This window comes from Excalfactoria chinensis, chromosome 4 (assembly GCF_039878825.1).
Source record: "Excalfactoria chinensis isolate bCotChi1 chromosome 4, bCotChi1.hap2, whole genome shotgun sequence".
Classification (NCBI taxonomy): domain Eukaryota; kingdom Metazoa; phylum Chordata; class Aves; order Galliformes; family Phasianidae; genus Excalfactoria; species Excalfactoria chinensis.
Window position 1 is genome coordinate 78,549,315 of NC_092828.1, and position 22,281 is coordinate 78,571,595.

At 37.3% G+C, this 22,281-nt stretch overlaps 1 long non-coding RNA gene across 1 annotated transcript; it reads right to left on the reverse strand.

Moving 5' to 3' along the window:
• Positions 1 to 200: 200 nt before the first annotated feature.
• LOC140250904 (uncharacterized) lies at positions 201 to 12,311 on the reverse strand. Its single transcript, XR_011903325.1, has 4 exons — positions 12,213 to 12,311; positions 9,381 to 9,613; positions 777 to 929; positions 201 to 293 (listed from the first exon to the last, which is right to left on the reverse strand). It is a non-coding gene; the product is annotated as an uncharacterized lncRNA (long non-coding RNA).
• Positions 12,312 to 22,281: the final 9,970 nt, after the last annotated feature.

The window sequence follows — 22,281 nt, forward strand, 5'->3', positions numbered from 1 at the left end:
CTATTCAACTGTACACCAAGCAGAAAATAGTCTTCATTCCAAAAAGCTTGTAACATAGAAAAAACAAAATAGACGTATGGTATAAAAAATTCAGGAAGAGATAACAAGTGTTTACATCCAGTAGATTTAAGAAGTAAATTTTATTACATTTAAAATAGGCTATGACAAGCCCTCCCCCCACCCCCACCCCCTCCCAAAGCCAAAAACTTAGAGACTCATCTTTCTGAAGCTCTGATCATAGACTGCACAACAGGGATTCATGAAAACGTTAGACAGAAATACAGAGGAGATTCCTAAAAAGCAAGAAGAAAAATCCTATTTCAAATTCCTATTTAGGGAATATTTCAAGAAACTTCTTGAGAAACTCATATATAAATATTTCTTATGCTGAATCCCTAGATAGTGCATGTTGTAGGTGAAGGATAAAAATAAAGAATAAAAAACAGTCACACAGAAGTTTTGATGACATCCTAAAAACAAAGAAATCTTTAACAAGAAATTCTAGACATATTGTTTGTCTTCTCTGACTGAAATCTGAGTACAACTTTCAGCACAGTCCCGCCAAAAAAGACTTGGGGGTACTGGTGGATGGCAAGCTGGACATGAGCCAGCAATGCGCTCTCACGGCCCAGAAAGCCAACCCTATCCCGAGTTGCATCAACAGAAGTGTGGCCAGCAGGGCTAGGGAAGTGATCATACCCCTCTGCTCTGCACTTTGATACCTCACCTAGACTGTTGTGCCCAGATGTGGAACCCTCAGAACAGTAAACACGGACCTGTTGGAAAACATCCAGAGGATGGCCACAAAAGTGATCCAAGGGATGGAACACCTCTCCTATGAAGACAGGCTGAGAGCTGGGGCTGTTCATCCTGGAGAAGGGAAGGCTCAGGGGAGAACTGAGAGCAGCCTTTCAGTATCTGAAGGGGGACTACAAGAAAGAAAGAGAACATAATCTTTATTAGGGTCTGCTCTGATATGACAGGGAAACATGGTTTCATACTAAAAGAGGTGAGATTTAGACCAGAGATAAGGACAAAGGGTTTTACAATAAGGATAGCAAAGCACTGGAACAGGTTTCCCAGAGATGTGGTGGATGCCCCATCCCTTAAGACGTTTAAGGTCAATCTGGACTGACTCTTGAACAACCTAATCATGCTGTAGATGTCTCTGTTTATTACAGAGGAATTTGACTAGGTAGTCTTTAAAGGTTCTTTCCAAATCAAACAATTCTATGACTCTATGAAGATCTTCTCCATCAAGTATATTCCATGACAGTCTATGGATATCATTAAGCTTAAGGGAATATTAAGATTTAACATCATAGACAAAACAAAAGCATACACTGAAGAAGCAACTAACAGACATGGACACATTTTTCTGAAAGTGTTACCTTTCCTTAATATTGACAGGAGTCCAAAATTTAAAATGAGAAACAACATAAAAATCAGCAGACCAAAGGACAAATACTTACTTTACTTGTGATAGGCAAATAAAGTTAATGTGATCATCAGAATGCATGGGTAACATTTACCAGAAAAAGTAGCATTAATAGGTCATGGTACATGAGTAGAAAATGTTAAAAGATTTGAGACTACATCAAAGTATTTAATATCATTTCTAATCCAGATGGCAAGCAACACATAAAATGATAAAAATAAACCTAAACTGATGCTTAAGGTACAGGAACCCTTTGATGAGTGCCAGCTGTTCAGCTATTGCAGTTTCATGCTTTTTGGAACACTCATGGGCCTATTAAGCACATGGACCACATGCTCTTTATTACTGAATAGGTGCTGCGAAATTCTATGAAGATGTTTAACACAGAATAATTAAAAAAAAAACACCAAAAACAAACAAACAAAACAAAAAAACAAACAAACAAAAAAAAACAACACCATAAGTACACAGAAACACTTGCATTTCAAGTCTGGGAGCAGCAAAGTGACAAATAACATAACTGGTTTCATTATGCTTTCTGTGCCTATTTCCATGTGTGTCAAATGCACTCAAGAATCAGAGCTGTGAACACAAGTTTGCACATTCTAAATGACCTAAACAGTCCTTTAGTACCTTGTCAGAGTTTTTTTTTGTTTGTTTGTTTGTTTTTGTTTTTTTTTTTAAATGTGTTTAATCATTTATGACAAACAAAGCAACTTTAGCAGTAGAAGATATTAGGATGAATAACTGCTTACCCTAAAGTAAATCATAAGTGAGTGTTTGTGAAACCACCTTGGGAAGACACAGGGTCAAGTCCCTAACATAAAGTATGCAAGTCATAGACTTGCACATGCACTACTCAAGTAGAATGCAAGTACATTCTATATAAATATCAATAAGAGAAACCTAACACTTCTTGTCTCCTATTCCTGTTTTAAATACTGTTTAAAAAAAAAAAAAAAAAATCTTTGCCACTACCATTATATTTCAAAAGCAATACACTGTTTTATTAAAGAAGACAGATGCAACTCTGTGTATGCAGTAAAAGATGAGACAACAATACTGAAAGCATTCTTTTATCTCTCATAAGTACTTACAGTACAGTATTGCCAGGACAAGAAGGACATGGAGTTCTTGGAACAGAAGGCCACTAAGATGATCAGAGGGCCGGAGTGCCTCTCCCATGAAAAAAGGTTGAGAGGACCAGGCTTGCTTATCTTGGAAAAGAGAAGACTCCCAGGTGACCTCATTGTGGCCTTCCAATATTTGAAAAGAGTATATAAATAGCCATTCTCTCTCCTGTTTATGATATTATGATATGATATTATGTTTCACGTGTTATGAATAGTGATAGGACAGGGGGGAATGGTTTTAAAGACAGAGGAAATTTAGGTTGGATACTGGGAGGAAGTTTTCCACACAGACGGTGGTGATGCACTGGAACAGGTTGCCCAAGGAGGCTGTGGATGCCCCATCCCTGAAGGCATTCAAGGCCAGGCTGGATGTGGCTTTGGACAGCCTGGTCTGGTGGTCAGTGACCCTGCAAGTAGCAGGGAGGCTGAAACTGGATGATCATTGTGGTTCTTCTCAACCCAGGCCACACTATGAGCCTATGATTTCATGACCGTTGAGACTTGCACAAAGTACTGAAAAAGACTCCCTTTTCATATCTATTGTTTGACTTTCTGTGATATTAAGAACTTTCAAGATTATACTTAATATTCTTAAGTACACTTGAGATTATATATAGTTCTTAATACTAACACATTAAGACTAAGCAACAAATTTTATGCTCACCTGTTCAAGGTTTACCTTTGAAGTGTCATTCTCCCTCCACTATCTAAAACTGTGCATAAATCCTGAGAGAAAACAAGGCCATAATCTAACCAATTAGCAAATTAAATGCTATTAAATACAAAGGATCAGTAATGATCATGTTATGTAACTGGGTTACAGTAGTGCCTAACCTATATTGTCATTTCACAACAACAGTTTACCCTGAGATCATACACAGAAAGCATACTCTCAAAAGAAATTTACTGATTTATCATTTATTTTCTTACTTCATAGGCCTTACTAAGAGGAAACAAGTTGAAACAACTGTCACTCTTAACTTTTTAGGGGTTTTTTTTGTGTTTTTTTTTTTTTTCTTTTTGTTTGGAAATTGAAAATGATATCCTTTTCTTTTTTCTTATAATCTTAGACATAATTGTTTGGTCTACATTTTAAAGATACTCAAAATGCATTTGATAGGAATGGTGATGAGTTTGACTTATCTGGTGTTTCATCTCACATACAATGTTATCTTGTTGTCAAGCACTTGTAAATAGCACACTAATCTGCAAAGTTTGCTGTATTGTTTAACTCCTAATTCTGCTTTTCATTTATTCTAGAACACGTATCTTCCTAGGTCATGGGATGAGGCTCTGCTAGTAAAGTAATAATTTTATCAGATAAAACAATCAGTAAATGGAATGAAAACGGCGTAGATAATATTGCATCTTAGTAAGAGCTATAATGTTATTCTTTATGAAATAATCCTTTCAAGAATAATGCAAATCAATTTTGTTAAGAATATTACTGCTACAGTTACCATGGAATACAGGAGAGAAAAATATATCACTAAGTCAGAAAGAGCAAATCTGGACATAGTCTAAATAAGGTATTGAGTATTGAGATTATACACTATAATCATTGGAATGAAACTGTAAGTTCAGAGCTAGTATTTCACTCTACATTTAAACATAAGGTTTTCAGAATAATCCAGATGGGAAAACAAGATATACTGAAAAGTCTCAGAGAAGGGGGATGGGGAGGTGGGGAGGGAGAAATATATTCCATTAAAATAATTCAGTAATTCAGTTGTCTTAAACAAGGGTAAAATGGAAAAAAATAAGTTCTTGTAAAGATCAAGTCAACATAGGCTTGGGAAAATGGCAACATGCTATCGTGAGTACTAAAGACCAAGAAATATATTATATTGCTCAATGTGTGATAAACTAACAAATTAGTTCAATTTTATTTGCATACAGAGGGAAAACATGGAACATAAGGACAGGAAGGGAAATTACAATATTGAAATCAATACTGGGCAGGAAATGATTAGAAGTGTGCAAACCTTGAAGTGAGCCAGGACTACAAAATTGTTAGCAGCAGAAAGAAATAGAATTAAAAGCTGACTGCCACAAAAACATTACTTTTTGCAACAGTTTCAGGTGATCAAAGGCTGAGCATTTATCTAGAATTAAATGCAAAACACTACTTATTATTATAAAGCAATGCAAGTCAGAAATAGCTATGTAATTAAACACAGGGGAGAGGCAAATTTAAGCCACTGTAAAACATTTTTTCATCAGAAGATTGCAATGAACTAAACAAGCTGACCAAAAGAGATCACAGAGTAATCTCTTAATAAATAAATAAATAATAGCAACAACAATGAACTAACCAAAGGCTCCAAAATTATCAGAGGACAAAATACAGCTTCAGAAGGTTTCAAGCTTGCTTGGAATGTACTTCAGTTAATCTAGGAGTTAAACTGATGCAAAAGGTATGTCTTTGTCTGATATCATTGGTTTTCCATTTGCCTGAGCTTTCCCATGTTTATTCTCAGTTTATAACAATAAAAACATTCAGATAATGCTGATTATCTCATGAATTATACAGTAGATCAGGAGACACTATCTTCAGGGGCAACTTGCTCAGCACATCACATAGAAGAAGCATAATGAAAATAAATTTATTTCAAAAGAAAAGACTGAATTGAAGAGCCTAAAATACAAGTAGCGGATTTCTTATTTTATTACTTATACTGAAAGACAGGTCTTAGATAGCTAGAAACAGAAAGCTCAGAAAACTGAAGAGAAACTGCATTTATAGAAAATAGGCACCCAGAATTAGAAAGAATCTACATGCTTACAGTATCCTCTGCACAAAAAGATACCACATGGGTTCAGAAGATCAATACACTAGAAGGAAGGAGTTTAATTTACTTCGTAGTTTATCTCATTCTAATAACGTTACAATAATTGCTAATATCAGATGCTAACTTGCATCTGATTTCATTAAGATGTCAATGAAAGGATAATGTGTGAGAATCAGTTCAAAGGCAGAAAAACATTTGGGACTCTTGCACGTATTAAATGCAACTTGGCTGAAGACTGCTGATGTTTATTAAAATCTGAGATTCACGTATATAACCAGGTTAGCTCAACGTGCAATATATTAATTAAACTTGAAGAATAAAACCATCAATAAAAACAGCAGTAGTCAGTACATACATTCCAGTACAGCTATTGCTCCCCATATGTAGACACACGGGGAAATTCAAAGATCAGCATGCCCCTTACAGACACAATACTACCAAGACAACTGAGCTGGGACACGAGTAATGCCACAGTCCACCTCTCATTTCTTTTTGTGATACTTCTGGCAATAATTTAAACTTAAAGGGGAAACAAGACAGGTCATAATCACTCTGTCCTTTCAACAAATTGGGTTGACATAACGTATTACAAAAATACGCTATCACTGAGTAAGCCTCTTTTGGAACCTAGAATATGCTATTTTCTTGTATATTTTCTCTCCAATAATCTACAGTTTCAGAGTCAGAATTAAAAATATACCGCATTTTCTAGATATACTCTGCACACAGTACTTTCCAGAATATGGAATATTCAGTAATTCAGAACTTTATTAAAAACAAACAAACAGTGTTTTCATATTCAATTTCTAACAATGTTTCTTCCTCATGTTCCTTTACACTGGCAGATTTTTTCCCTCTTAATCTTAATATCTGATCTATAAGTCAAAAACGACCCCTCCAAAACAAAAAACAAAATTAAAACTAATAATAATTAACAAAAATATATATCAAGATTTAGATATTTTGCTTGCTTTAAGTTTGGAGATATTTTCGAAAGGTAGAAAATTCTGAATTTAAGAAAAGCTAAAACAAGAAATATAAAGCAAATCAACAGAAGAATTGAAGCTATTCCACCTATATATATGTATATATATATAATATATTTTAATCAAGACTGTGTATGCACACGTGAATGTTTAGTTTTGGATTACAAAGATTATTTTGGTTTTAGATGAGAAATGCTGAAAACATCATTGCAAAAACAAGCACAGAAGCAATGTCTGCATTATGCACTTTAGAATCATGGGAAGCAGAAAATACACCAGTATCTAATTTTAATAGAGGTAATAGGAAAGTGATAAAGCTTCATTTTTCAGTAAATATATACCTACGAGGATTGTTTCTAATGTTATGGAGTTACAGTCTTAGTTGTTTTTGTTGTTGTTGGTTTTTTTGCTATTTGTTGTCTTTGTTTTGTGTTTTTTTAAACCATGTGGTCTGTAACTCAATTTTTCTGTTACAATTGTGGATAAGATGTTTTTATTGTCTCTGCAAGTTTCAGCAACTTAATTCACTGCAGCGTGTCATTGCTGGGGTGGAAAGAGATGAAACATTTAATTCCCTACTCTCACTCAAATACTTACAGTCCTAGTTCGTTATTATTTTTGAGGACAAATATCTTTTTATGTTACGAAGTAGAAAATGTATTCACATTAGAAAGAAGTGCTAATGGGTAAGAAAATATAACATTCCCACTAACAAGATGCGTTGACCAAAATGATAACAAGGTTACAGCAAACACTTTGAGTCAAACTCTATTCCTGGATATAATCAGTTGGTTCCTGGCACCATCAAAGGGAGTTGAGCAAGTCTGTAGCATTTGCAGTATCTTACAGTTTCCATATGCTTGGAAACTCTTATGAACAGAAGCCACAGCTTCCTCTTGGTACTCATCTTCTCAAATATGTCATCACTGAGATGATCACTTCTGACACACTAGGAAAGTAATACAGCTCTAATATGGCATTGTAAACAGTTCCATATTATGAATTCTGAATTTATCATTTAGACTCTCAAAACTTCTGCAGTCCCCTTTAAGTTCAAAATGCTTCTTACACACTTAGTTCTGCACACACTGGCCATACTTGTCAAAACACAATGACTTATAGCAGAGCACAGTAGGTCTTATGCATAAAAATGTACGTTATAAATGTCTTCTGCAGTGCATGAGTATTTTTACGATCTAAAAACATTTTTTTAGAGACAAAATTTATATTACAAATAAGATTTAATTTTATTTACATTATGACTCCTGCCTATTGTACCCAATATTTTTTCAACTCATCTATAAACTAGAATTTTTTCCCCATATAAAATTTTGAGATTCCCTCTCTGGGATGCCCATTCTTACCAGCCATCATTTTAATGATATATAATAGTAACCTGCCTTGAGAGAGAGGGGTTTCTGATGGTGTATATCAGTATAATAGGTTCTCACAGCACACCAATGACATGTTGCAACCATACATCATCACAGGAACAGTCAGCAAGATCAGGAGTTTAGGGGATACACATGACCAGAGTACAACCATAAAGAAAAATGAAAAAGAACCACAAAGCCACTTCTGGCAATTCTGTCAGTTTGTGGCTAAAAGGTATCCCCAGAGCTGGAGGTTTAAACATCACATGAATTCTGGTACAGGCTTGAAGTGACAGTTCTTAGGTGATAAAAGCAGCCTAGTAACTAGAATATTGCCTTCTAAATAGCATCAATAATCTAATTCTCTTCTATTCTTCTTATTAAAACACCTTCAAATGTCTAAAGCTTGTTAGGTTGTGTGCAAGAAAGTACAAAGAAAGCTATTAGTCATTCTTCCTTACATGAGAAGCCAGAGCAAGCAGAGAAACTAGCAGGTTCAGGTTTCAGGTGGAAAACAAACACATGACATATAAGATACTGCATATGATAAGCTAGAGATTGTTGAAGAGATCCAGGTGAGGTAAATTCCAGAGAATGAATCAAACATCTTAAATGACTTTTTTTTATTTTTAGTAATTTTAAGTATGTTCAGATTTCACTGACATTACAACAAAGGTAAGTTTATGCTTAATAAAAGAAGAAATAAGAAAACCCACTAATTTTATATACACACATACATATTTACCAACCATGCCAACATTTATACATGGCAATATATGAATTTATACGTGGCAATATATGAAGCAAGTTGCATTATAAACCTAGATATAGTTCTAGTTTCCTTTTCTAATCAATAAGAACAATCCTCATTAACGTTACCTAGCTTTAACCATTTTCAGTAACAGAGGTGAATAGCTTAAAACATTAACTGGTCATTTCACTAAGTAAAAGATTATGATTTTGGTAACTGTTTGAAGAGAATTCAATTTATGCTTTGCTTTTTAAATAAAAGCTATTAGTTTCACATGTCATGCAGTGCTGCATAGCTAAAAACATTGTGGCCACTTATGCTTTTGTGAGGCTCCTTATTCCAAAGGCAGGCTGCAGGTTCTTAAGCATACGCTACCCAAAGTTTGGGCTTTTGTGAGATCCAGAAACTGGGAAAAAAACAAAACACAACACAACAACCAAAAAACCACAGCAAGTTTGTCAGAGAATTCATCCAATTAAAAATCCTCATTTACACCTAATAACCAGCAAATTTGCACAGGGGCTTCCAACTCAGAACTGAACCAAAACTTACACCACCAGCCTGTCCACCCCACGTGCAGACGTCCAAAGTACTCAGAACTAAGCAACCTTTCTTATAAATAAGGTTGCAGCATGAAACTCCACAGAATAACCAGTAGCTTTGACTTTTCCTCTTGCTTTTTGCTTGTTTAGCATAAGCGAGATGAAATGCTCATACAAAAAATAATGATAATAATAATAATTGAAACCACTATTAAAATATTCTGTTTTTATCACATCACCGTTATTAATGGCGTACAATGAACAAATACACAGAGTGCTGAGGTTCAGCTGATGTTTTATAGATTGTATTACTAGAAAGATTATCACAGTAGAAAGGGATAATTGAAAATAAATGAAACGCTTACCTGTGTCCTGAGCTCACAGGAAAAACTCCAAAGGGAGTGATGTCCAGAAAGAGATCCTTCCCCAGTGGCAGTCAGCCCTTAAATAAGGTCTAGGAGAGGCGCAGCCAGGCTCCACCATTTCCAGTCACACAGCTGTACTGAATTGCCTTCACATGTGCTCCCATGGCTGACTCAGTGCTTGCCTCAGGTGTTCAATCAGTGGTTCACGCCGTGACTCAGCAGTTCCCATGCATCTGGTAATTCATGTAAACACCAAACCAGACATAAAATAACAATAAAATTTCATTCAAGAAATAACCAGGCAAGGTTTATTCTGTTTTTGTGGCCAGAAACAGATGAAGAAATCAACAGATCTGCAACACAGCTCAAACTGACCCAATTACGTGATGGTCACAGTAAATTTTCTTGCCAAGTCGTCATTAATACTAATGATAATGATCCTTTAAAGTGATTTTATGTTCTACTTGCATAATGAAGTTTTGTGTTGGATATGATTTGATTTTAGAAGAAAATTTTAAGGACTTAAAAGAAGTCTCTTTTTCAAAGAAAGCCATCACTCAATGTTCTCTCTGAAGTTATAGACCTGTAAGTAACTTCACCAGATATTTAGATACCTTTCTTCAATAAGTGACAATTACAGCTTTAACATGTCAGCAATTTCCAGAAACTTCACAAGCCTGCACTACATAAATAATGAAATTTTAAAGGCTAGTTTTTGAGATATCATTTCAAATTAAAAACTAATTATCATAGATGATCAACATCTCACAAATAGTGCTCATATTGGAAAGTGTTTAATTTCTGTATGAAATGTACAAGACATACTTTATGTTCTTTACTTTTTCATCTATTTTATTCTTATTTTGCATCTCTTCTACTTAAAGAATGACTGTGCTTATAAACTGATTTATTCTTCTATAATTTTGGATACGTATGACATATACAAGATTACCCGAATTAATTTGTTCTTAAAAAATAGCAATAAAAAGTTAAATGAACCTTTTCAAAATTGACATTAGTTATTTCTTCTTGTACGTTCATTTGTTTTAGGTCAGTTTCAACACTCAAATCTAACCTGAAGTTACTCATCTTTTAGAAATAAGCTTTAAAGCTATTGCCAGTACAAATTCCATGCAGCCTATTTATGAAACACTGAATTTAACTATGGTTTCTCACTGTGTACATGGCAAGAACTAACTTATGCTAACAGAGTTGCATTGCTGTTGAATGCAATTAATGTTAAAAGTCATGAAAACGTGGATAACATATATACTCACACTCATTTCATTGATCAAGATAGAAAAATCACCTCAAAATTAAAAAAAGCTCAGATGCATATAAACATTGACTTTCAAAGCTGATAATTTAAAAATTGACAACAATATGAAGTATAGTTCATCAGGATGCTTTTTTCTTCTTTTATTGTTTTTTGTTTTTGACTAAGTGAGGAGAATTTATTCCTCATATCTTGATTTTACAAATCTGCAAATGCTCACAAGAGCTAGTCCAATATTTATTGCAGGTGTCAAAGAAGTGGGCACGTGGCAGTTACTAAGGGCTACATCGTCATGGATTCTAGTCAACGTGTTTCTTGCCCTAATGTCATTGTAGCTAGAGTAGACTCTCCCAGCTGCACAAGTAAAGGCTTCAAGGCCTTCCCCCCCCCCCCTTCTTTCTGCTCATTATTGAAATAACACTAGCAAGTGGTCTTCATTATTTGACTACAATACAGATGTGTGCAGACCATCTGCTAGCTAATTTATTTATCTCTTAGCTCTACTCAAAATCTAGATTTGTACGTCAACAGTACCTGAAAGAAAACATAACCATAACTAGATCTCAAAAAGAAAAAAATAAATAAGTAAAATCTACTGATGCATTTTTCTTTTTTAACCTTCAATTCAGTGAAAGAATTCCTTCCACGCTGTTACTTATTCCTGTTAAGATGTCTGAAGGTATCTATTTACATAACAGTATTATTATACTTCCTTCTCCTCCACATAGTGAAGCTTAATTCCTGTACAGCCATGATTACTAGTTTCTCAAGCAGTACTTACAAGGACAACTTTAGAGTCCATAAGAAAGATTTCTGTGAAATGACCTATACCAGTAGCGTTTTAAATATACAAGAGAAACATACACATTGTTTTCAAAGCCAAAGTTACCTGACTTAAATCTTCATGTACATTTTAATGTATTTAAGCAATTATTTTTTCCTCCATATAAACCCTTGATATCTTTCTAAATATACACAGTAATATCATGTAAGAGTTCATGAGGAAAAAATACTCAACAAATTTGCCATTATCATATTTAACATAGCTCTGCTAATTACATACATATTAAAAAAAATAATAATAATAAAAGGAGAAAATTCTGTCAATTCTGTCTTTGGACCATGATGATGTACATTAACTATGTACAATCAAAAAATAATCACTCCATACATCTTTGAACCAGCTTTGCAAGAAAACACTCTTTTGATGCAATAAAAAAAGCGTCTCTTCCTACACAGGTGTAACCTTTTAAATTGCTTTTATATTGTACTCAACCATTTTTTAATTAAAATGTATAAAAATTCTGAGAAAATGTTTCATCCAGAAATAAAATGAAAACATAATTTTCCAGATGCTACTACTAAGATTAAAGAGAATAACCATTAAAATCCTTATTAGAAGTTTGCCAGGCCCCAAAAGATGCTCAGCCATACATATAGTCCTCAATTTGTACTGCACATGTATTAGTCCCTAAGGAGTCCATTTTCAATAGCCATTGAAGCCCTTCATAACCCAGAATAAGGCTAAAGAGAAGTGAAAGACTTATCTAGCTTACCGAAACCAAGAAAGAGACTGGATGCAGCAGCTACAGCTCATGTTTCCAATAACTCTGCCATATGACTTTTGAACAAGAACTAAATTGTATCCAGCTGGTTTGGAGCACAGACAACTGTCTGCACCTGTGAAGAAAAGCTCTAATGATTAGAGAGAAAAAAGCCCCAACAACGTAACAACCAAAACACAAACAAGCCACACACGGGCTCTGAAGACTATGCAGTACTCTTTGACATAATATGCTGTATTTTTGACAGAAAAAGAAAGTCCAAAACTTCACATAGAAAGCAACAAAGATATTTTTTATTGAATTATTTAAATATTGACACAAGCTTAGAGGCCCCAGTAAAAACATAGATCTACTGAAGATTAAAAAAAACAACCAAACAACATTTTCCACTAGAAAATTCAATTGGCAGTTTATGGAAACTAGTTAAACCAGATAAGATGCAAAACTGAACCCTGCTGAAGACTTTCAGTGAACAGAATAAATCATTTTGCAAAAATAAATAAATAAAACAAGTGAAAGCAACAGGAAGAGCTGTAGAGTCTACATTGATCAAGGGAGTAGAGAAAGCTGAAAGTTGAAAAGGCAGAAGAAAGTTCAAAGATAGGGAAAGATAATTTTAGTTTCCTGTAAAAGCAAGTCCCTGCATCAAACAGACAGGCAGAAGGAAAAACATACAAAAAGATTTACAAAGCCCTTTTAAAGTAGCTCAATGCACTACGAATACTGCATACGCCACTAAAATTATACTAGTTATCAAGCCTCTTCTTACGTAGGACTTTATCTTCCTAATAGAACTATTCACAGAATTACTTGTGGAGGTTTTGTTTGTTTGCTTTTTAACATAAAGAGGAGACTAGTCCAACCGGTCTAGTTTTATCTGATATATTATAAATAAAGGAAGACAGAAATAAATAATAACATCCCCCTCCAACCCCCCCCCCCAAAAAAAAATAAAAAAAAAATCACTAAACAAGCAATAAAATAAGGTCATCGCATTTAAAAGATGTGACGAACCCAGAATTTTAGCACACTAAGCAGAATTAATAGCTTTCTACACTGTTTTGAAAACAAATACTGTTTTTTACATCACACATTAACAGAACTCAACCCGCCAACTTTCCCTTTTCTCTTTCTGATTTGCTTTGTATTTCAGAATCTTAATGTGCATTAAACTCTTGAAAAATCCTGAAAATTCTCAGAAAGAGACAATACTGTCAAAAAATTACAGTTCTGTCACTTTCCCCCATTTCCCCTGTTTTATACTTCTCAGGTCTCTGACAGCTTCAGAAAACTAGATTTCCTGTTCAGCTCTGAAAATAATTAGCTATCTCCTGCATTTTCAAGAGGATTTCTCCATTGTTGAACTATTTTAGTTTTTGTCTTTTTTCTAATTAACATATTGATTTTTATTTGATTTATTTATTTATTTATTTTCTGATTAGTATCTCTTTTATGACTGCTGTAAAATGGTCATAGCTAATTGGGAATACTAATAAGATAATCATGTTTCAGCAGTTCTGGCACTGACTCCTTTCTGTGGCAAAACTTCTTTGTAAGTGGTAAGTATAGGTTTTTCCTATTGTTTTGCATTGGAATTAATAACATAAAAAGACTTTTTATGTCAGGCAAAGCAATAAAAGCAAAGAAGTACTTCAAGTTTTGTACATACGATATTACAGCTCATCTGACACAGGTTTAGACAACAGAAAATTGGCACAGAATTGATCTATTTCTAGCACTGAAAATAGAGATCAATCTTCTCTGTTCTACACACTACATCACAACTGCCATTGTTACCTGAGAAGAGCTACTACTTTCCACTTCCTGTGCACATTAAACTGTAAACCCTGTCTTTAATGAGCCACCATTCTTCATCAGCCAAGTATTCTTCTGTTGATTATTTTTTTTCCTTATAAAAGCAATAACAAATCACATTTTGTGAAATCTGTAACACATATCTTACATAAAAGCTGTTCCACCTCTAAGAAACACAGATTTATTATGTTCAATTAAAAGAAATTGCATTTTGTTAAAATGAGTTTTGTTTAGAGAGTATCTTTAAAAACAAAAGAAAGTGAGACTTTAAATACAGAATGCAGATGAACTGAATATATGTGAGTAGCATCGCTCAGCTGACTGATTTTCTGATTGCAAAACTGATTTCAGCTGAAGCATTAGCTATAATTTGCTAACACCTGCTGTAAGGTTGACCATGCACTAAAAAGAGCCTTCAGTCACGAAACCTTTGCTTTATGGACCATTATTGCACATCCTGTAGCTCAAACCAGGCAGAAAAACAAAATCTGGTCAAAACCTTGTTTATGTAATTTCTTCCTCTTCAACTATCAAGCCAAAGGGACCGCTCTCATCTAATCCAGAAATTCATGTGCACAATCAGCTACCAATCAAATCCCGAGATGGTTCATTCACAACTGAAATATAGCAGTAATTTGAAAATTCAAAATCATAGGATGATGATAGTTTCTGTTTTTTTTTAAAAAACAGACACACACACACAAAAAAAACTTATACAGCTTAGACAGCTTAGATATGGAACATACACTTCCTCCCCATTATGTCTTTCAAAACCCAAAAGGATAATAATCAATTACTAGCAGCACACCAATATTAAATTAAAAACACACTCTATAGTCACACACACACCAACACACACACAAAAAAAAAAAAAAAAAAAGAAAAAAAAGCTCCCATTCTATCAAGTTACCTATGATTTATATAACTGTGACCACATTCCAGTCATAACACATCACTTCCACCTAACAACACTGTGTATATTTTACCATAGGGGATAACATTTTAGAGTTAAATACTTCTCCTTTAAAAGTTGACAGATACTATTTATACTGCACATTGTTATCCTACAAAAACAGTGGGAGATTTCCTGGCTCTTTTGCTACCTTTTGTTTAAAGAGAAGCAAGGTACCTTTATGGTTCTCATAAAACCCAACCAGCATTATAGTCTGCAGTTACTTTTTTGCTAAGGTGCAACAAATTAGGAGGGGAAAACCTAAAATAAAGGCATGGTGCTGTGGCTGTACAACGTTTTCCTTACTGGTGTGAAGCTAATCAAAGGCAACTTTAGAAACACTAAAGCTGAGATTGATAAATCTGATCTTCAAGGAAAATATACTAGCTAAGTGCAAATGCATATAGGGATTACTTGATATAATTATTTTAAAATATTAAATGCTTTAAAATAAAGTCTATTGTGTTCTACTGATTGCTTTCTCTAATGCCGTGACTTCTCAGATTTTCTGTACTTCATGTGACTGTTTTATCCATGTTTAATTGTGTAATGGATAAAAAAGTTCCCTGACTGAGAAGGCCTAGCTGACAATGGAGCAAAAATCTTGTCAGCTCCCATAATTTCATAAAAAATAAGATTCCCAAGTAGCCTTTCTCCAAAATATGCCTTCAGGGCTGACATCTAACTCAAAAACCGTCTTCTCACTTTGCACCTTTGGAGTAGCCCTTTTGCTCATACTGTTTTTAAAAGGAGCTGCAGCACTGAGGGACAATAGCTAAGTCGATACCTAAAACTCCTCCAACTTTGCTAACAGAACACATTTCTTCTCAAAGAAATGAAGCCACTGTCAGAGATAAGCCCTAGCTTAAAGAAAACATTCAGCAAACTTACACAGATCAGCATGACTGTGAGGAGTTTCCTCACAGGCTGAGGAGCACGCACCTCAGACATGGTAGAATGCAGAAGTCGATCTTGCATGCAATGACTACCATTGCGGCTTCAGCTGGCAGCTGAGGGAGGTTTTAGGACTGGTCAGGTCTCACTGTATGAAAACAGCAATTTTGATGCTATGAATAAGGCTTTGCTATAGTTTCACCACATAATCACTTATTTGCAGAGAGATCTGAATGTGTATAGAGAGTGCATGTAGATACAACTTTGGCGAAGTAAGGCAGGGCTTATATGCTGCATATAGCTGGTTCCAGCCAGTTCTGGCCAGTTCCAGCTGGCTTCAGTGCAGTGCACAGCCGGACTCAGCTGAGACATCCAGGGCACCTCAGGGAAGATGTGCTTGAGGAAGGGAGAGACGAAAAAGTGTGAGGAACAGATCTGAATCAGCCAGGATAGAGAAGGGATAGAGAAGGAGGAGCGTGTCAGCTCCAGAAGGCCCTGGGGATTCATGAGTCTATCTGCATCAGCCTTTGGCTTCCTCACACCACTGACAACACGAGAGGCTGAGGAACGCAAGCCGTCCCCGTATTTTAGCAAATACACTGGGGGAGATGTCTTTTTTTCCATCAAGTCCTGCCAAAACTTAGACAAAACAGAAATTTTGCCTTTAAGATAAAGTCAAAATTCAGAGCTAAAAAGACTCGCAGATACATAAGTCATAGTTTATGTATGACTCATTCAAATTTCATGCAAATGTTCGCTTTACTTCTAAGGCACCACTCTTTGGCCTAGAATTTAAGCTGAATATTTCACAGGTAAATGTGGTCCTGGAGCACAGTGTGATTACCTTAGTAATGGTACTGCCATGTTTCCATTTCATAAATGGGAGATATGACAGCCTATAAGATGGAAAAAGGGATGTTTTGAAACCTGAGGAAGTCTTTGGGATAGACTCGGATTTTGACAGAAGGTTTGAAGTACATTTCACTTTGTTCAGTTTATTTGATAAGGATATTCCTGACACACACGAAAATAGACCAAGCCACAGAATAATTTTTTTCCCTTCTTCCCTAATTTCTCTATTCAGCATTGGGCAAGGGTATGTTTGTTTTATGGGATACTTAAAGAACTCTAATAACATCAAATTCATACGACAGCAAGTGCCTGTCAGAGGAGTTATAATTATAGGATATTTAATCTGTTATTTTAGCTTGTGTATATCCTGAATAGCTGAGCTAATGTTTTCTGCGCGATTGTGGCAAAGTTGTTGAGCCAGTCAAATCTGTCAGTCTGCACCTAATCTTTCCTGACACAACACTTAAAAAATTTAATGAGACAATAACCAATTCAACAAACAACAGTCTACAGCTCACTCTCTCTTGTTGCAGAGAGCTGCTTTTTTTTTTTTTTTTTTTTTCTGAATAACTTCTGGTTAAAATGTCATGTGTTAAAGCTTCTGTGACCAGCTGTTTCTTTCTCCAGTATACTGCAGAAGGTAAGGTAAAGGAGTGTGCTCAGTATAACAAATACCGTGAATTTTAAAAGTTAACAAAATTGGGGCTGGGGAGTAGACAAAAAGGTACTTCAGAGGGAGGAAAAAAAAAAAAAAAAGAAAAAAAAAAAGTTTATCTTGATTAAAAGTGCTGTAATAACATTGGCTTAAGAAAAGAATTGTCTCAGAGTAAACTGGAAGTCTCCAGTGTATTGGTCCCTGCATTTTGGACTGTTAGAACTTACAGCAGAGCACTGTGGTAATAGAATGTTAGCCACACTTGTTTTAGAGCAGCTGTAGATTTTACCAGCTCACAGTAATGTTGTTGCAGACAGTTTGCTGTTGTATTCTCTAGGATGTTCTCTGGCCCCACTAGAGTTCTAAGATTCCCAGTAAAAATCACTTGGTTTTCAACTTAGATGATTTTATGCAGCTACATTAAGCAGCCACTTATTTCATGATTGTAGAAGTAATGGTAATAAAATTTATGACTTTGATGGAAAACTTTCCTGTTGTTTGTACAGAGTTCATTAAACCTCTGGAGGCTGTTTTCTCCAGCATGAATTCATACTTGAAATCATGTACAGCTCCACAGGTAACTTGACTTACATAGTCAAGTGTTCACTTGAAAAGCTTTTGCTATTCCTGTTTTTGGTGTCGTAGCTTTTATCCAAGCTGCAAGCAAAAGCAAGTTCAAAAGCACATATGTATGGGAGATTGATAATCACAGCCTGAACCTCTGATTAATCAGCTGAGGCAAGTATGGGGTCAGCTGTGGGAGCACAGGTGAGAGTGATGTAGCTGTGCTCCCGGGAGGGGTGGAGCTTGACTCCATCCCCTCTGAGACCTCATTTAAGGGCTGACTCCCACTGGAGCAGTATCTCTTGGAGATCGCTCACCAGGGAGGACTGCCTCAGCTGCTTCAGTCAAGGCACCACCATTGGTGAGTTTTTCCTTTACTTATTCACTTATATACCTTCTGTACATTTTGTTTCCATCTGTACATTTAAAACCAATACATTTGGCGAGCCAGGCAGGAGCCTGCAAATATCGAAAAAAAAAAAAATGTCTTTCCTATGGAATGTGTTTAGCTGGTTCAAGGGGGAGAAGATCACCCCCTTAGGGAAAATCCTCCCTGGACAAATACCAGGGTTTGAGGCATCCCCATATTTTCAATTAGCGACGATTATCGAACAATGGGGGCCCTTACGGGTAACGGGCAATATGTCCCCTTACTATCTAACTGAATACTTTCAGGGGTTGCAAAAAGATATTTTGACAACCAAGGAAAGGCAAATGGCTGCATCCATGGCTGCTTGGCCTTTATTGAATGCTTTAAATCAGGCAGAGATTAAATCAAATAAGATTGAACATGAAAATCAATTATTAAAAGCCCGCATTGGAAAATTAGAGGGCGAAATTAATCTGTTAACGGGGAAAAATTCATCATTTTTTTCAAACACCCCCCAAATTAGATATATTACAATGGATGATAATAGGGATCCTGAAACATCGGATCAAACTAAGGTCACTAAATCTGACCTAGAAGAGCCACTTAAGACGGACTTATTAGAAGTCCGTCCTATGGTAACTCAAAAAACAAAAAAAGTCCAGGAGCGACCAGCAGGGGTGCCTCCTGATCAATGGACCCCTGCTGACTCCTATTTACACGTAACAGCACGTCCATACACACCCACCGAACTTATGGATCTAGTACAGCGCTTCAGGCAAAGACCGAGGGAAAGTGTCCCAGCCTGGCTGCTACGATTATGGGACTCGGGAGCAGAAAGTGTAATAGTTAGCGGCCCCGAGGTATCTAAGCTAGCAACAATAACAGTCCATCCTGCCCTGAGGCAGAGATTGTACTCAGGGTCCCAGTTCCCTGAAGAGAATCATTCAATCGTAGATTGGATAATGGCTGCCTGCCGTATGGTATGGTCAAATAAAACAGACATGCCAATACATACAGGAATGTGGTCTTCTATGGAAGACCTACAAAATTATATCCGGGAACTAGGCATGCGAGAGGCTGTCTATGAAGATGCATCTGTTAGTCCGGACATGGTGAAGTTTTCTGCAGGAATGAGGGACCTAATCTTACAGCAGGCTCCCTCACATATGTATGGAACATTGGTTTCTATATTGAATCCTTTAGTGGCCGCAGAGGCAGCAGTCCAGCATGCTGCCCAATTGGTAGCGGACCTGGGAGAAACTGAGCGCCTGAGAACCAAGCGCAATATTAGAGTAATTGAAGATTCTGAAGTTTTTCCAATAGCCCGAGCCAGGAGATCGGCTCCACGAACCCCTCGGGCGGGACCCATTAGGGTGTCCCGAAAACAAATGTTTAATGATCTACTCCGAGCAGGTGTTCAATTTGCCAAAATTGATGGGCAGCCCAATCACGTTCTGCTTCAGTTGTGGAAACAACTGAAGGATGAACAAAAATTTCAAAACCGCCCCAAAAGACCGGGGATAAGGCTTATAGAACGACGACCAACAACAGTTTGGAATCTAGAAGACTTTGTCGTGCCAAATAGGAAAAAGAGGCCACCTCAGGTGCCTCGGGTCACAATACCAGAGGCATCAGAGGTAAAAGACTTGAATCTGGCCCAGTTTATGGCGTGATGAGGGACGTCAGTCACCCTAGGGACTCTAGACGGGACCGGAGGCCCTATGTGGAATTGACAATATATTGGTCCCGAGAGAATGTGCAGAAGGTTATGGCCCTCGTTGATACTGGGGCGGAAACATCTATAATATATGGAGACCCAACAAAATTCAGAGGGAACAAAGTAATGATTGGAGGCTTTGGGGGACAGACCGTTCCAGTCACCCAAACTTGGGTAAAATTGGGGGTCGGGCGCCTCCCACCACGGGAGTACAAGGTATCTATTGCTCCAATTCCGGAGTACATATTGGGAATTGATATCTTGTGGGGTCTGGCTCTCCACACAACAGTGGGAGAGTTCCGGTTGCGGCAGAGATGCATTAGTATCCGGGCAATTCAGACAATATTGAGAGGCCATGCAAAACATGAGCCTATTTGTCTGCCCAAGCCACGTCGGATTACTAATGTAAAACAGTACAGACTCCCAGGTGGGCAGGATGAAATAACAAAAACAGTGCAGGAATTAGAAAAAGTGGGTATTATAAGGCCTGCACATAGCCCGTACAACTCCCCAATATGGCCAGTGCGAAAATCGGATGGAACATGGAGGATGACAGAGGATTACAGGGAATTAAATAAGGTCACGCCGCCCGTTCATGCAGCCGTACCCAATATTGCCTCCCTAATGGACACACTAAGTAGAGAAATTAAAACGTATCACTGTGTCCTAGACTTAGCGAATGCATTCTTCAGTATTCCAATTAGTGAAGAATCACAAGACCAGTTTGCATTCACATGGGAAGGCAGGCAGTGGACTTTTCAGGTTCTGCCGCAAGGGTACGTGCATTCACCTACTTTTTGTCATAATTTGGTGGCGCGTGATCTGGCTAAGTGGCAGAAGCCACATAATGTAAATTTATATCATTATATTGATGACCTCCTGTTAACATCCGATTCATTAGAGGCGGTGAGACAAGCAGCAGATTTATTGATAGCTTATCTGCAAAAGAGAGGGTGGGCTATAAACCCACAGAAGGTGCAAGGTCCGGGGCTATCTGTAAAATTCCTGGGAGTAATTTGGTCCGGAAAAACCAAAGTACTACCCAGTGCAGTAGTGGATAAAGTCCAAGCGTTCCCAGTCCCTACAACATCGAAACAGCTACAAGAGTTCTTAGGTATATTGGGGTATTGGCGCTCCTTTATACCTCACTTAGCTCAGTTGTTGAGGCCATTGTATAAGCTTACCAAGAAGGGTCAATCGTGGAACTGGGGGAAGGTAGAACAAGATGCTTTCCAACAGGCAAAGCTGGCAGTTAAACAAGCCCAGGCATTGGGTATATTTGATCCGACCCTCCCAGCTGAACTAGACGTTCATGTTACCCAGGATGGTTTTGGCTGGGGCCTGTGGCAACGCCAGAGTTCTGTTCGAACCCCCATTGGATTCTGGTCTCAGGTTTGGCACGGAGCAGAAGAAAGATACAGCATTTATTTACAGTTATTGGCTGCCTATTCAGCGTTACAAGCGGTAGAGCCAATAACGCAAACAGCAGAGGTTATAGTTAAAACTACATTACCGATCCAGGGGTGGGTAAGAGATCTAACTCACCTTCCTAAGACAGGGGTGGCCCAAGCACAGACGGTAGCACGATGGGTCGCCTATCTAAGTCAAAGAAGCAGCCTGTCTTCGTCTCCACTTAAGGAGGAATTACAGAAGATCCTAGGCCCAGTGACATATCGCAGTGATACGCCGAAAGAACCAATGGTCGCTCCACCAGAGAAGAGCCCTGTTCAGGAAGGAAGATATCCTATTCCTGAAGATGCCTGGTATACGGATGGGTCCAGCAGAGGCAACCCGAGCAAGTGGCGAGCTATAGCATACCATCCCTCTACTGAGACAATCTGGTTTGATGAGGGGGATGGTCAGAGCAGCCAATGGGCAGAATTACGAGCCGTGTGGATGGTTATAACTAAAGAACCTGGTGATGGCATCCTGAACATCTGTACGGATAGTTGGGCCGTGTACCGGGGGCTTACTCTGTGGATTACGCAGTGGGCTACCCAGGAATGGACTATCCACGCCCGACCGATCTGGGGGAAAGACATGTGGGTAGACATTTGGAATACAGTCAAACACAGGACGGTATGTGTCTACCATGTCTCTGGTCATCAACCCCTGCAGTCACCAGGAAACGATGAAGCGGACACACTGGCCCGAGTTCGATGGATTGGGAATTCACAATCCGAAAATATTGCCCGATGGTTACATCAGAAGCTACGGCATGCTGGACAAAAGATAATGTGG